Source organism: Rhynchophorus ferrugineus, unplaced genomic scaffold, assembly GCF_030347505.1.
Source record: "Rhynchophorus ferrugineus isolate W39M unplaced genomic scaffold, kcgeb_rfMv2 rfM4, whole genome shotgun sequence".
Classification (NCBI taxonomy): domain Eukaryota; kingdom Metazoa; phylum Arthropoda; class Insecta; order Coleoptera; family Curculionidae; genus Rhynchophorus; species Rhynchophorus ferrugineus.
In genome coordinates this window covers 16,452,842-16,466,023 of record NW_027472583.1, presented here as the reverse complement: position 1 = coordinate 16,466,023, position 13,182 = coordinate 16,452,842, and the positions used below count along the sequence as shown (strand labels likewise).

Genomic DNA, 13,182 nt, shown 5'->3' with positions numbered 1-13,182 from the left:
GAACTTAATTCTTTTTATATTTTGAAAGCTTGAATAATATTCTTTCTTCATTTCTAACATGGCTGATTTATTTTTATACAAAAAGGAGAGATTTACCAATATCGAATTTACTTTATAATCACATGAATATATAAACATTTTTTCTGCAAGTCCGTTGAAATTATAAGTTGGGAATTCTAAAATGAATGGGAAAGTGCAAAATGATGTTCGGTTAAACATTATAAAAAATATATTTTTGTTTGGCGTCGTCAAAATATAAACCGAACCTGTCAATAACATTAGTGAATCATTATCAGACAGAGTAAAGTAAACCTGACGCGACTTGAAATAGGCTACGCTGAAACGTATAAAACAAACGGAACTTTCGTTCTTCGAACGAAAATCGTAAACAAATTAAATTTTTAGCATCTATTTGTGCAAAATTTTCAGTCGTTCGTTTCTTACTGTTTATATGAACCGGAAAGTTTACTCAACAGTGATAAATTAACTGGATTTAAACTTACTTCTCAACGCAAACTGAGACTATCGACTAGAGTACAATTCCTATCATTCCTTTAAAAATGGTTCTTCAGGCGATTCAAAATCGTAGCAGCCATGCCTTGTTATATCGATCTGAAAAAGATATCGATATTTTTCGCCGACTTTTTTTGTTCGAAAAAATATCGATAGTTGGAGTACCGAATTTGAAAACCTAGAATTTTTGGAAGAGTGTATCGAATTTTTGTTGGAAGATCTCTCTCATCTTGGTCATTAAGTAAATTTTGCGTGGAAAGTAGAAGTGAAGAAATATATCGGTATTGTTAAAAAAAAGTATCGATATTTTTTGTTCGCCGATATATGGATATATAGATTTTTTTCCTCTCCGATTTTTTTGCTCCTAATTTAAACTAGTGGTTATCAAAAGATGCTATGACTGGTCAGTACGTTGGGTGCGGTAAAATTTCCCATTCGAACTGCAACAGTGCATCCTTCACAATTTTTGCAACATATGGCCGCGCGTTTTCATACAGGGGGGTGACTTGGCGTCTGTTTCATTGTCAACTTTTTACTATTGCTGACCTTTTGCGTAAATTACACTATTGGTAGTCGTTATAACAATACCTCGCAATGTCCTACATCTTGCTAATTCCACCATATATATAGCAAAACAATATTGTGCTTTAGCGACAATTTAGATGATTCTCCTGGACGAACCAATTACTTTTTGCTAATGGTATTGTTGTCAAATATTCAATGTTAAACAAATGTTATAAATTTTCATTGTCATTCATAACATTCTACAGAAGATTCTTCCCTTTTTTGGCTGGCATTTTCAGTAAATTCGTATGATAGTCATTTAAAAAAATAAAATTGCAGTTTATAATGAATGATGCTAATAACTAAGCGGATAAAATAAATATTATAAATTTTATAGAAACTAAGAGCAAAGCTAAATTAGAGAAATATTAAAACAATCATTATTTTAGCAAAACCATCTTATTGATAATTGGAGAGTTGTTATTTATTTAAGTGTTGTTAAGCTCCATCTGACGTTTTCAAGTTCTTATCATTTAAGCCCAACTTGAGTTGTTTACAGTGACCAGAAGATTTTGTTTCAGTAAAAAAATCGATTTAACTAGTGAACATTTTCATATCGATCAAACTACGTTGACTTTTAGCGCAGAAACCCCATCCTTGACCACTGTAGAACATTGATATAATGAATTTAATTGTTTCGGCATTTCGCTCAGGGGCTAAACTCATGAATATCGTACAAAATCAGTTGTTCTGCCAGAAATCATTGATGCTGTGTGCGAAATGATATTGCAAAATCGTCATGCTTTAAGATATTTCAACATTTAGCTGTGGAAAAAATTCATTCAAATTTGATCCCGCGTAATTTAACAAAATCCCCTCAATCGGGGTGGAGAAAGTCTTACAGGATTACACATTAAAGTCATTTTGGTTAATCAATTGCTGTTTTTTTATTTTAATTATTAGGCTCAAACATCATGTTAGACAAAAAGCAAAACACATTAAAACCAAAATAAAACAACTATACTAGTTAGTCGGAAGATACTCTCAACTTTTCATACCTTCAACAAGTCAATTTGGACCTATGGGTTGTAAATATGGAGTTACACTAAAAATTCAAATCAACTAGTCATCCGATGCTGTCAAAACAAAATTCTTCGATTAATTACCAATGCCTATCGCTACGTAACCAATGAAGAACTGCACGATGACCTGAAAATCAAATGGATTTGCGAAGTTATCCAATATTTCGCCTTAAAATACAAAAGAAGATTACTAAATCACACTAACGTGGAAGCAATACAACTACTGGACAACGCGCAGGATATCAGAAGATTGAAGCGAACCAAACCATACGAACTTATATAAAATGTATACCTTTAGTATAAACTATAACTTAAGTTATTATAATTTTATAATTGAGGAATATATAATACATATTGATGTATTAATCTCGTCTTGCTTGTGAATTAATCCAAGTACAAATGAAATGTAGTAATAAATTAATTTATAATTAAGATTGTACTAAGGATATCTAATAAATATGTTATCAAAAAAAATTATTAGGCTCAAAATATAAATAACAACACTATAAATCTCAAAGACATCTTTAATATATATATCGTAAATTTCTCATGCCCATCACATCATTTATAAGACATAGTTTTGTAAAAACAGGTTAAAAACGAAAATAGATGAGTATTATGCATGCAGTTTAAAAAAAACTGAATCTATTCTTGAAAAGTGTTCTCTTGTTTCTATGATTGTACGCAGTACATTTAAAGGTCATGAAATGTTTCAGAAATTTCAAAATTATTGAAAATTATTCACACTTAAACGTTTATCAAATCCTACGAATCACAGTGTAGAAATCTCCATAATTTTTTTTCCAAACTCATATTATAACTCCACATCCATTCCACACGCTCCTCTAACTTCTCCACGTTCTTGTTGTAGAAGGATTTCTCTTAAAATAATAAATGTCACGTTAGAGATTTCCCAAATTATTTCATGGACCTTTTTTCTAGATTTGTGAACAACCGAAGATTTTAAGCGACTGAGGTATTCATCATCATGAATATTAGAATCACCATGCTTAAATTAAGCATACCATTTGATGATAAAATTGATTTTTTTGGTGTAGAATTTCCGTAATGAACATCAAGTCACTATAATAGGTTCAACAATAATTTTTCTCATCCAAAGCAAAAATAGAAAATAATAAATTCTGTTAACACTGATGTTAAACTTTAACTTTAATTTATGTAATTTAATGTTTTTTAAAATATACTACAATCTTCTAAATTAATATGTTGTACTTGGCAGAAATATTCAGTTATTTTAAACTGTCAGCTATGAGGATACGAAAGCAAAATATTTAGGATAAAACGTTTAGACAATTCTAAACAATTTGATCTCTTGCTACGCATCCGCATTACAGTTGGGCCGTTTGTTTTCTTCCTGCTTATATTTAGATGTCCTGACAGGCGGCCGCTATGCAATAACCTTTCGCGCTAATGGCCAGCGGCCATTTCAGTGTAGTAGAGGCGAACAATCAAGCTCGAAACTATTTGCTCGACGGCTTCTCATATTTGTATTGTACTTCGCGAGTGCCGGAAAACTTTTTTCCTTTTTATTGAGAAGAGCCCATTGTAGTACGTATCTCTTTTGTGTGGATGTGATGTTTTGTTTTTGACATCAACCATTAAAAGAAAGGAATGAGGAACCAAAGTAGATATCGCTACTTTAAATTCTTAATGTATGTTCGCCGATTTCTCCGTCAGTTATGGACCGAATGGAAAATTCTTTCAATTATTCGGAAGAGTTCACTTCGGAGATGGGGCCATTGGAACCAAGTCGGGATCTGATGGGGGAAATCGAGGGAAATCATCAAATTTCAAAGGCATGTACAAAGTTTTCACATATTTTTTTATCTAAAATAATCAGATATTTGTGTATAATGCTGAACTCATGTGACGGAAAAACGGAAATAGTTCACTGTAGAAATCATTCAGTTTGCTTTTTAAGCACTAACCATAACATATGAAAAGTCGTAGAAATATCGCAGGCAATTGCTTCTATGGTGTAGTGGATGGAGCGTCCAGCTCACATGCGGAAGTCGTGGGTTTGATTTCAGACGGGGGCAACAACTTTTTGTTGTTCTAGTTTGATTAGAACATTTTTCAAATCATCTAGACTAGGTAGCGGACACCGGGGCCTGAAACCTTCCTTATTTTCAATCATCGTTTCTTTATTCCTGCTCTTAGACATACGGACTGCACCTTTACTTGGCCTACCCATTGTAATACTTAATAATATAACTGCGTAATTTATTGAGTAAACATCTAACACTAAAAAGAGAAAAATAAAATATTTTTAACAAAAAACTGAACGGCCTTCAAAAAAATTAATAAGGAACTCACTAAAAAGTAAAAAAAACTTTTTTTCCTATTTGTATATAAACATTTTTAATATAAATATTTTAATAAAATATTTTTAATCTATTTATCTATTTATAATATTAATTTATGTTCTACCAACTGATCATTTTGAAGTCAAGAACAAGTTAGATTTGTTTTATTAGTAATTTATGTATAGTAAGTAAATATCTAACAACTTCAAAAAATAAATAAGGAACTCACTAAACATTAACTAGTAATCAAACTTAGATTTTTAACACACAAAAAAAAACGTTTTAAAATAAAATGTGTACATAATAATCATTGTATAATAAAAATAAACAAAAACCTTATTTAATCTATCTGCTAAACGTATTTTATATTCTATTATATACATACAATTTAGCTTAACACCTACCTAAAGTTATTTATCTATTTACAATATTATTTTAACTACTACCAACTGATCATTTTGAAGTCTGTGCGGGCTCAAACAATACAAAAATAATATAATTTTGTGACATATACAGAAAATTAAATTACGAACAAATCAAAGTTAATTTTTTGCTTGGCACCAACTTCAAACTGATCAGTTGGTAGTAGTTAAAATAAATTTATAAATAATTTTTTCTGTTAAAAAATCTTAGTTTGATTATTTTTTGCTATTTAGTGAGTTCCTTATTTATTCTTGAAGTCGATTCAATTTTTTTGTTAAAGATAATTTTTTCTTTTTTTTCTTTCTGTCTGATATAGTCACGACATTACTTTTGGTATGTTAAACAAAAAATAATATTGATAATAAAGTTGAAAAGCAACAGGTTGTAGTATAATATTAGACCCAGTTTAAACATTAAATCATAAAGAACAAGTTAGTACATCCACAGCAAGGTTAATTTACTCAAAACTGTGCCAAGGTCACTACTGCAACTAAATGTCTTCAAGTCGTTGATATTTTATTTAGAATTCTCTATTAATTTTATATATTACGTATTTTAAACGATGTGATTTATTATATATTAGAACTTCAAAAATATTCAAACAATATCAAGATGTTGAATAGTAGATATTTGTTTTTTTTATTGCTGCATCTGTATTAAAAGTAAACATTATTTATATTTAAATATATTTGAATATGTATACACCTTTACAGTATTTTTTATTTCCAAAAATAATCAGTGATACGCAAAATATCACTTCAATAGGTCATCTTCAATGCGAACTATAACCCAAATCTTCTCTCCTCACCCTCTTCTCACTACCAGTGCACATATTTTAGTTGGCTACGAATGTACGAGATGTATTACGAATCACCGACAATGGAAATTCTGAAGGATGACTATATTATAGTTCCAAAAATAAATATTTTGATATTCATTGTCATCATCATCATCAACCCATAATCAGCACTTGAGGAGAGTGTCCACTTCTCAGCCAATACGGTACTGTTGATGCCACAGAACTTCGAATATTCTTGACCAAATTTAGCCACTCTTGACGACATCACCGATAAACCTTTATGATCTTGGTACATGTCTTTTTGGAGCTGCTCATTGCTTTTTCCATCAAAATGATCTATTTCAGTGGCAATCTGTGTCTCCGGATTTATTCCTCTATATTTGTCACATTTTAATACTATACAATGCATATAGTTTGTATAAAATATCTTATAAGTGGTGTTTAAAAAAGTAAAAAGGTAATATAATATTATGTTTTGTATAATAGTCCATAAAAATTAACTTCATTTTTCGAAAATACAGAAAAGTTCATTCACCGTTTTGTCATAATATAATAACTTGATTTTGAAATACATGCAATATAATATAAAACTAGTTTGAAAATAGAAATAATTAATGAAAATGTGTTTAGCGAAATGACATAACCACATGTGACACTATATTCAATCGATGACTTCATATATCTACGCCGAGTTGTATTACTATTTATTTCTTATGGAATGAATATTTATCGATATTGTTTATTAAACAGTACTAATAGTAAATTGATCAATAACGTTAGCATCTATACATAGAAAACTTACGTTATTTATTACTATATTTCAGAACTATGCTCGAATAAGCGATGTTTTATTACCTAAACGAAACAAACAAACAATTACGAATCAACCGTAACTCGATTTTTTTTCACATGGTTCTTGATCAATTTGTTATTCAGTAGTGGGCTTACGCCTACAATTATCTGGAAAGAAATTATCGGAAACTATTTTTTTATTGAATTAAAGTTTAGCCGGGATATATAGAGCGTAAAACGTGAACCAGAGGCGGGGTTATTACAGCTTTTCGCTTTCCAAGTGTTTCCCGTCTTAATCGAATTTTTCACTCAAGTTTTTTGTATGAAAATTCGATATTCCGTTATGGTAGTGGCGCTTTTTTTCTCGGCAAAAAATGGCCAGGAGGGAAAGGCAATCGACAGATTTCGGAAATCTGTGTCAGATGTACTTTCGACAAATGCAAATAATATTCAATTTAAAGGGAAAAATTATCAATATTAGTTTTAAAAAGTATTAGTTTTTATTTCATTTAAAGGCTTATAGTGAAAAATCCATACAATCTATTTTATTAAAAGTATTCTTCATCCTCTTGAAAGAACGATGTATCTTTTAAGGCTATCCATGACACGACCGATTTTTGGTATTTTCATAAGAAGTGAAGCGCTGGTCGGACTCATAAGTCTGAAGAATACGGCGAGTGGGATTTCCATTATAATGTTACAAGTATGTATTCACTGGTTTCGCAATACTCTATTCTGTAACTGTATTGGTCATGCTGAGCAATAAGATTGTTGTCTTTGATCGTTTCGTCCAGTAATACCTTCAAATCCTGGTCTTCAAATGTTTTTGGATGTCCACAACGCTTTTTATTTTCAGTGTCATTATCACCACTTTTAAAACGTTGAAACCAGTATTGGTTGGTTGTCATAATCTTCATACAGTATATTCAGTGACCTTCAGTTCAGACATCATGTATGAATTTACATTACATGAATTTTAGTCACATTAGCCTGGACTGGACATAGAGTTTAATGTGTGCTTTTTGTTTAATGTCCGTCGGTATATTCAGGAACTGATTGATCAAGAAGTTTCTAATAGGTTGTCACAATTCGAGGAACCTGGTTCTGGTTCACCCGCTGCAGCGATATTCGAGGATTCGAATCTTGCCAAGACATGATTGTAAATTTATGTTTGTGATTATTCTTGGCTGCAATAGTCCATACACGAGACTGTGGAAAGCCTTTTCAGTCACGCCAGTAACTGGGCTTGGTAAGGTGGAATATTTTCTAGGATGATCTCTAAGTTTTGGTAAAAAGAGACTCTAAAATATAACAAAGAAACAAATCCACAATTTTCTGGATGCACATAAACATTTCCACCTTTCAAAGAAACAAAATTCTTAAATTCTATTTCAAATACAGAATACATCAATCCACAATTAACAGGATAATGTAGGCGTAGGATTATGAAGAACCTACGCCTACAAAAAGTTTCATCATTCATTTAAATTGTGTTCAAAAAAGAATCCACAATTAGCATTAATTATATTTAAACTAATTGTTCGATAGTTACAAAATCAGTGATCACAAACTATTCTTACGTCACCATAGGTGCGTGAAGTCAACATTTGATTATTTATATTTCTTTACAGGCATGTATTTTTATTTTTATTTCTTTCTGTGTTAGATAGTTGTTTCATATTAGGACATGATGTGTGAAACAATCACAGCTTTCTCTATTACTTATTAAACAGAATGAGTCATTAAAATGTAAAACAGTTTCATTTTGTATATTTTTGTGTTAATTTGACTTGCAACTATGAATATTTTTTTTTTACTTTTTGTGATTCCACAATCTGCCCTATAGGTAATAGTTTATATTATATATACATGCGTGTAGAAAATCGCGATCTCCTGTATAAATATTATCTTACTTAATTAGGCTTATTCTAAAGTCTATCTATGTCCACTAATCAGATCATGTGCTGTTAAACGTTTTAGTTTACGCACTTCACTATCACGTCGCATATTTAGCTGGTTAGCGAGTATGTTGGGATGCACTGACACTCTTTCGAAGTACTTCACACAAATACGTTGAATTACACTTGTTATAGGTTCAAGAGGAATATCGCGTTGTATCACTTTATTTGAAATATAGTACGGAATATCAACAATGGCACGCAACACTTTATTTTGGAACCGTTGAATGATTGATATATTAGATTTGCTAGCGGTACCCCATAGTTGGATTCCATATGACCAAATAGGCTTGAGTATAGACTCGTACAGCAATACCTTGTTATCTAATGATAACTTGGATGTGCTTCTTCCAGGTTAGGCTTCGATCTAAGTTCATACCAAGATATTTAACATGCTCTGCTTGGGGGAGTTGACGATGATTAATATTCACTGGTGGAAATGTTCTCCTACGCAGGGTAAACGTTACATGGGTGGATTTTGTTTCATTGGTTTTAATGTGCCATGTCTTCAACCATAATTGTATTTTCTCCAGGTGGGTTTGTAGGTTTGTTAATACTATGACTGGATCTTCATGGGATGCTAAGATTGCTATATCGTCTGCGTATATTGCCACAGTAGTTATTTTTGTGGTGGGCAGATCGGCCGTATACAGAAGATACAATACTGGACCCAGTACACTACCTTGCGTGCTATGAAATAAGAATAAACTTGAGGAACATCACGAAAATGTAAATGTAAAAAAATTACAAATTTTTTATGTTAAGATTATAATAAAATGGGCATAATATTTTTATACTTTGTATTCTAAAAACGAAACAATATCATTCCGTGAGTGAATCGCAGATGTTTGACGTCCATATGGTGTTTAAATATCGAGCTTATTTATGTATTACAGATGGCCCTGTTCATTTCAACGCTCGTTTTCGATATACTAAAAAAACCAACTACAAACTATCCGCTATTATCTGACTACAGTTTTACAGTCTACGGATATTAAAAGGTGTTATATTATACCGATTATTTTGTTAACAGAAGCATTGCTATTTATGGCTGTTTTTGATAATAAATTTAATGTTATCTATAGATTTATTATAACATCTCGAAACATATATTTTCTATACAGTTTCATTTTTTTATCATTTTAAAAAGTGTTTTTAAAATATTTAAAATATAAACTGTTTTATCAAACGTTTAAAATGAAGTTGTCTGTTTGTCTGTCTATTTTTTACATTTCTTTAATATATCGGTCAACAAATATCGATATTCCGTGAAAAAAAAATTACTGGTCTGAAAGAACTGAAGATCGCTGAAATAGATCTACTGTAAATAAATGAAATGAAGTTAAAAACTGTGCCTGGTGGGTATCACCCCGTGTGATATACAGGAACAAACAACGTTGAATGGAAATGCACGAAAAGCCTCAAAATGAATCAGTGCACCTCCAACGATAAATTAAAGATAGCACTTAATTCCTGGATAGTAAGGAAGAATGTTGCTTTGATGGGATGAAAAAAGAAAATTTTAATCGTAACGATGACTATGGAAAGTCTAATCAGTGAGCTCCCCCTATTTGCTCTTGTTCCTATTCTTCGATTATATATAACTATTCAGCCTTTAGTATTATTATTTTTAAAAAAATCAGCGAAGCTTTAAATGTATACCATTACAATTCATAATAATAAACCTTAACATATTCCACATAGTTTCAGAACTATAAAAATACTACTAAACTATTTAGTAGTAATAAATTCCCCACACAGTCGGAACAGTTTATACAGTACCGAATTAAATATGTTTGGAAAATAATCTTTATTAACATTTTATTACCACTACCAAAGAGTCTGACTAATACACGCAAAACTTTCCTTAATTCAAATTAAATAATCTCTATATAACAAGCTTATAGCCAAGTCAAATTAACACAAAAATATACAAAATGAAACTGTTTAACATTTTAATGAGTCATTCTGTTTAATATATAATAGAGAAAGCTGTGATTGTTTCACACATCATGTCCTAATATGAAACAACTATCTAACGCAGAAACAAATAAAAATAAAAATAGATACCTGTAATGAAATATAAATAATCAAGTGTAGACTTCACGCACCTACAGTGACGTAAAAATAGTTTAAATATCATTAATGCCAATTGTGGATTCTTTTTTGAATGATGAAACTTTTGTAGGCGTAGATTCTTCATAATCCTACTGTTAATTGTCGATTGATGTATTCTGTATTTGAAATAGAATTTAAGAATTTTGTTTCTTTGAAAGGTGGAAATGTTTATGTGCATCCAGAAAACTGTGGATTTGTTTCCTGGTCATATTTTAGAGTCTCTTTTTACCAAATATCTTTAATTTAGAGATCATCCTAGAAAATATTCCATCTTACCAGTTACTGGCGTGACTGAAAAGGCTTTCCACAGTCTCGTATATGGACTATCGCAAGCAAGAATAATCACAAACATAAATTTACAACCATGTCTTGGCAGGATTCGAACCCGCGAATATCGCTGCACCGGGTGGACCGGAACCAGGTTCCTCGAATTGTGACAACCTTTTAGAAACTTCTTGACCAATCAGTTCCTGAATATTTTTACCGATACTACTCCAGTTTGGGGGATAATGATGAATTTTAGTGACTCTAGTATTCAGGGATAATCATCAACTTATTATGTATATGAAACATAGAACGATAGTAGTCAACAGACTGTTAACAATTTAAGGATTTACAACACATGTTACTGTGTATTAAATCGTATCGGTACATTTGTAACTAACTTCATGTTGAAGTCTCACTAATAAGCCTTGTCTTTTAGTATGTGTCATTTTGTCGAAGTGTAAACATTTGTTTCAGTGCGTCGAAAATATTTGGATTTTTATCGAGTAAATCGCATTTGTTGTACAAAGCTTATGGTAGCTATGTTCTATCGATTTCAACATGTGAATACTGATTTCCACGTTTTGAAAATGGTGATTTTGACACCGTAAACAAAAGAGCCTTTTGGACACCCAAAAAAAGTCGAAGACGAGAATTAGGAGGCTGTGGTATTCTCCAGAATGACAAGGCACGACCACATTTTAGCAAACCGGTAAAAACCGACTTGGAAACTTTAAAATGGGAAGTGCTACCATAGCCGCCATATTACCCAGACATTGCTCCTTATGATTCCTCCTTGTTCCCATATATCAGTCGTAACCTGTCTAAGCAGCGCTTCGCTTTTTATGTTGTTCTTTCAAGATGGAATCGGTAAATTGCTTGAAAAATGTAGCGGTTATCAATGGAGAATACTTTGAATAGACTATATGGTACCGATTTTTTACAGTGTAGCTGCCAATTAAAAAAAATCCTTTTAAACAAGCTTATGAAGATAGGAGATGGGAAAATAATTATAATAATTAATATTTAAATACATTTAAAAAAACAAGAAACAAAGTATCTTACATAATTTCCAATTTTCAAACAATACTAATTCCTTCTCTAACGGCGCACGCCACTGGAACAAGGTGTATAAAATTACACACTATCGCCCACCAGAGGAGAGCTCTATTGAACCTTTCATAGAGGCTCCTTCTGATAGGAAAGTTATTCAATACCGTCGCGATATTCGTCGTCATCGGAATCGGGATAATCGGGATAGTCGGTGATGGAAAGCGACGCCGAAATGCCGGGATTGTTGTACGAAGATTCTTACGCGCACACGTGGGTGAGACTGAGCATGCTTTGGGACGAGGAAGTAAGTAGAAAACGATACCGACACGGCAAATATTTGAGGCAGGTATTCGCATAACAACTTCTGCTAAATAAGTAGACGTTAGCGGTAGCGATAACTTGCCTAGGCATGCGGGTCTCAGCGAAAGATGCGTTTTAATGGCTTGAATATTTTACTAACAACAAACGTTGCTATCGAAACCGTTACTAATTAAAATAATGGACAAAAACTCACTGTCATTTTTAATATTTACTCTAACGTCATTCGTGGAGAAAGTTGCAATTTAACATCCGTGGCGACGATGTTTCTGTGTAGTCCTGCGTGCGTAGAATTTGGAAAGTATTCCTTTGCCGAGTTTCAATATGAAACAAATGACACTGAAAATAGAGATTTAGTTAAGGTACTTAAATAGTTACATAATGTATATTAAACATTCTATTTAATGTATGAGAGATACTTTTTAAACAATTGTTTTTGTAATATCACATCTTTAATTATATATGTGCCTTAATTAATTCATTACTACTTTTCTTTTGTATTTTAGTCTACTCACAAGCAACACATTGCACACACACTCATCACAACGTAAATACATCAGTAATCAATTAATATTCAAATTATTATTTAACTAGTGATCAAATTGGTGAAAATTCGACCAAACTTTATTAAGTCATATTATTATTACAGTTAATTATATTAATTAACGTTAAATCAAGTAAAGCAATAGTATGAATTTAACATGTTTTCAATCTCAAATGACTGACTCGCCCTAACGATTTAATTTCTTGATTATTATATATAAACATGCTTTTTAATATCTGATGAATATTTAATCCTAAAAATCTTCAAATCCTAAAAAAGTCCCAAAAATTAAAGATAAAAATACTATAAGATTACTTTTAAAACTGTCACTTCAGAGCACAATATATGATAATATAATTGTATATTAATTGTATTATAATATATATAATAAATATTCTTTACTTTATTATATAATTTTTTTATTATATATATTGAATAATTGAAACAGTAGTCAAACTTAAGAAAGGTACATTACAGATATTTTATT

At 31.3% G+C, this 13,182-nt stretch overlaps 1 protein-coding gene across 3 annotated transcripts in view; it reads left to right on the top strand.

Annotated features, from left to right (window-relative positions):
* Window positions 1-13,182, top strand: part of LOC143195499 (uncharacterized) — a 186,863-nt gene that overhangs the window by 167,054 nt on the left and 6,627 nt on the right. The gene's annotated exons all lie outside the window — the stretch shown is intronic.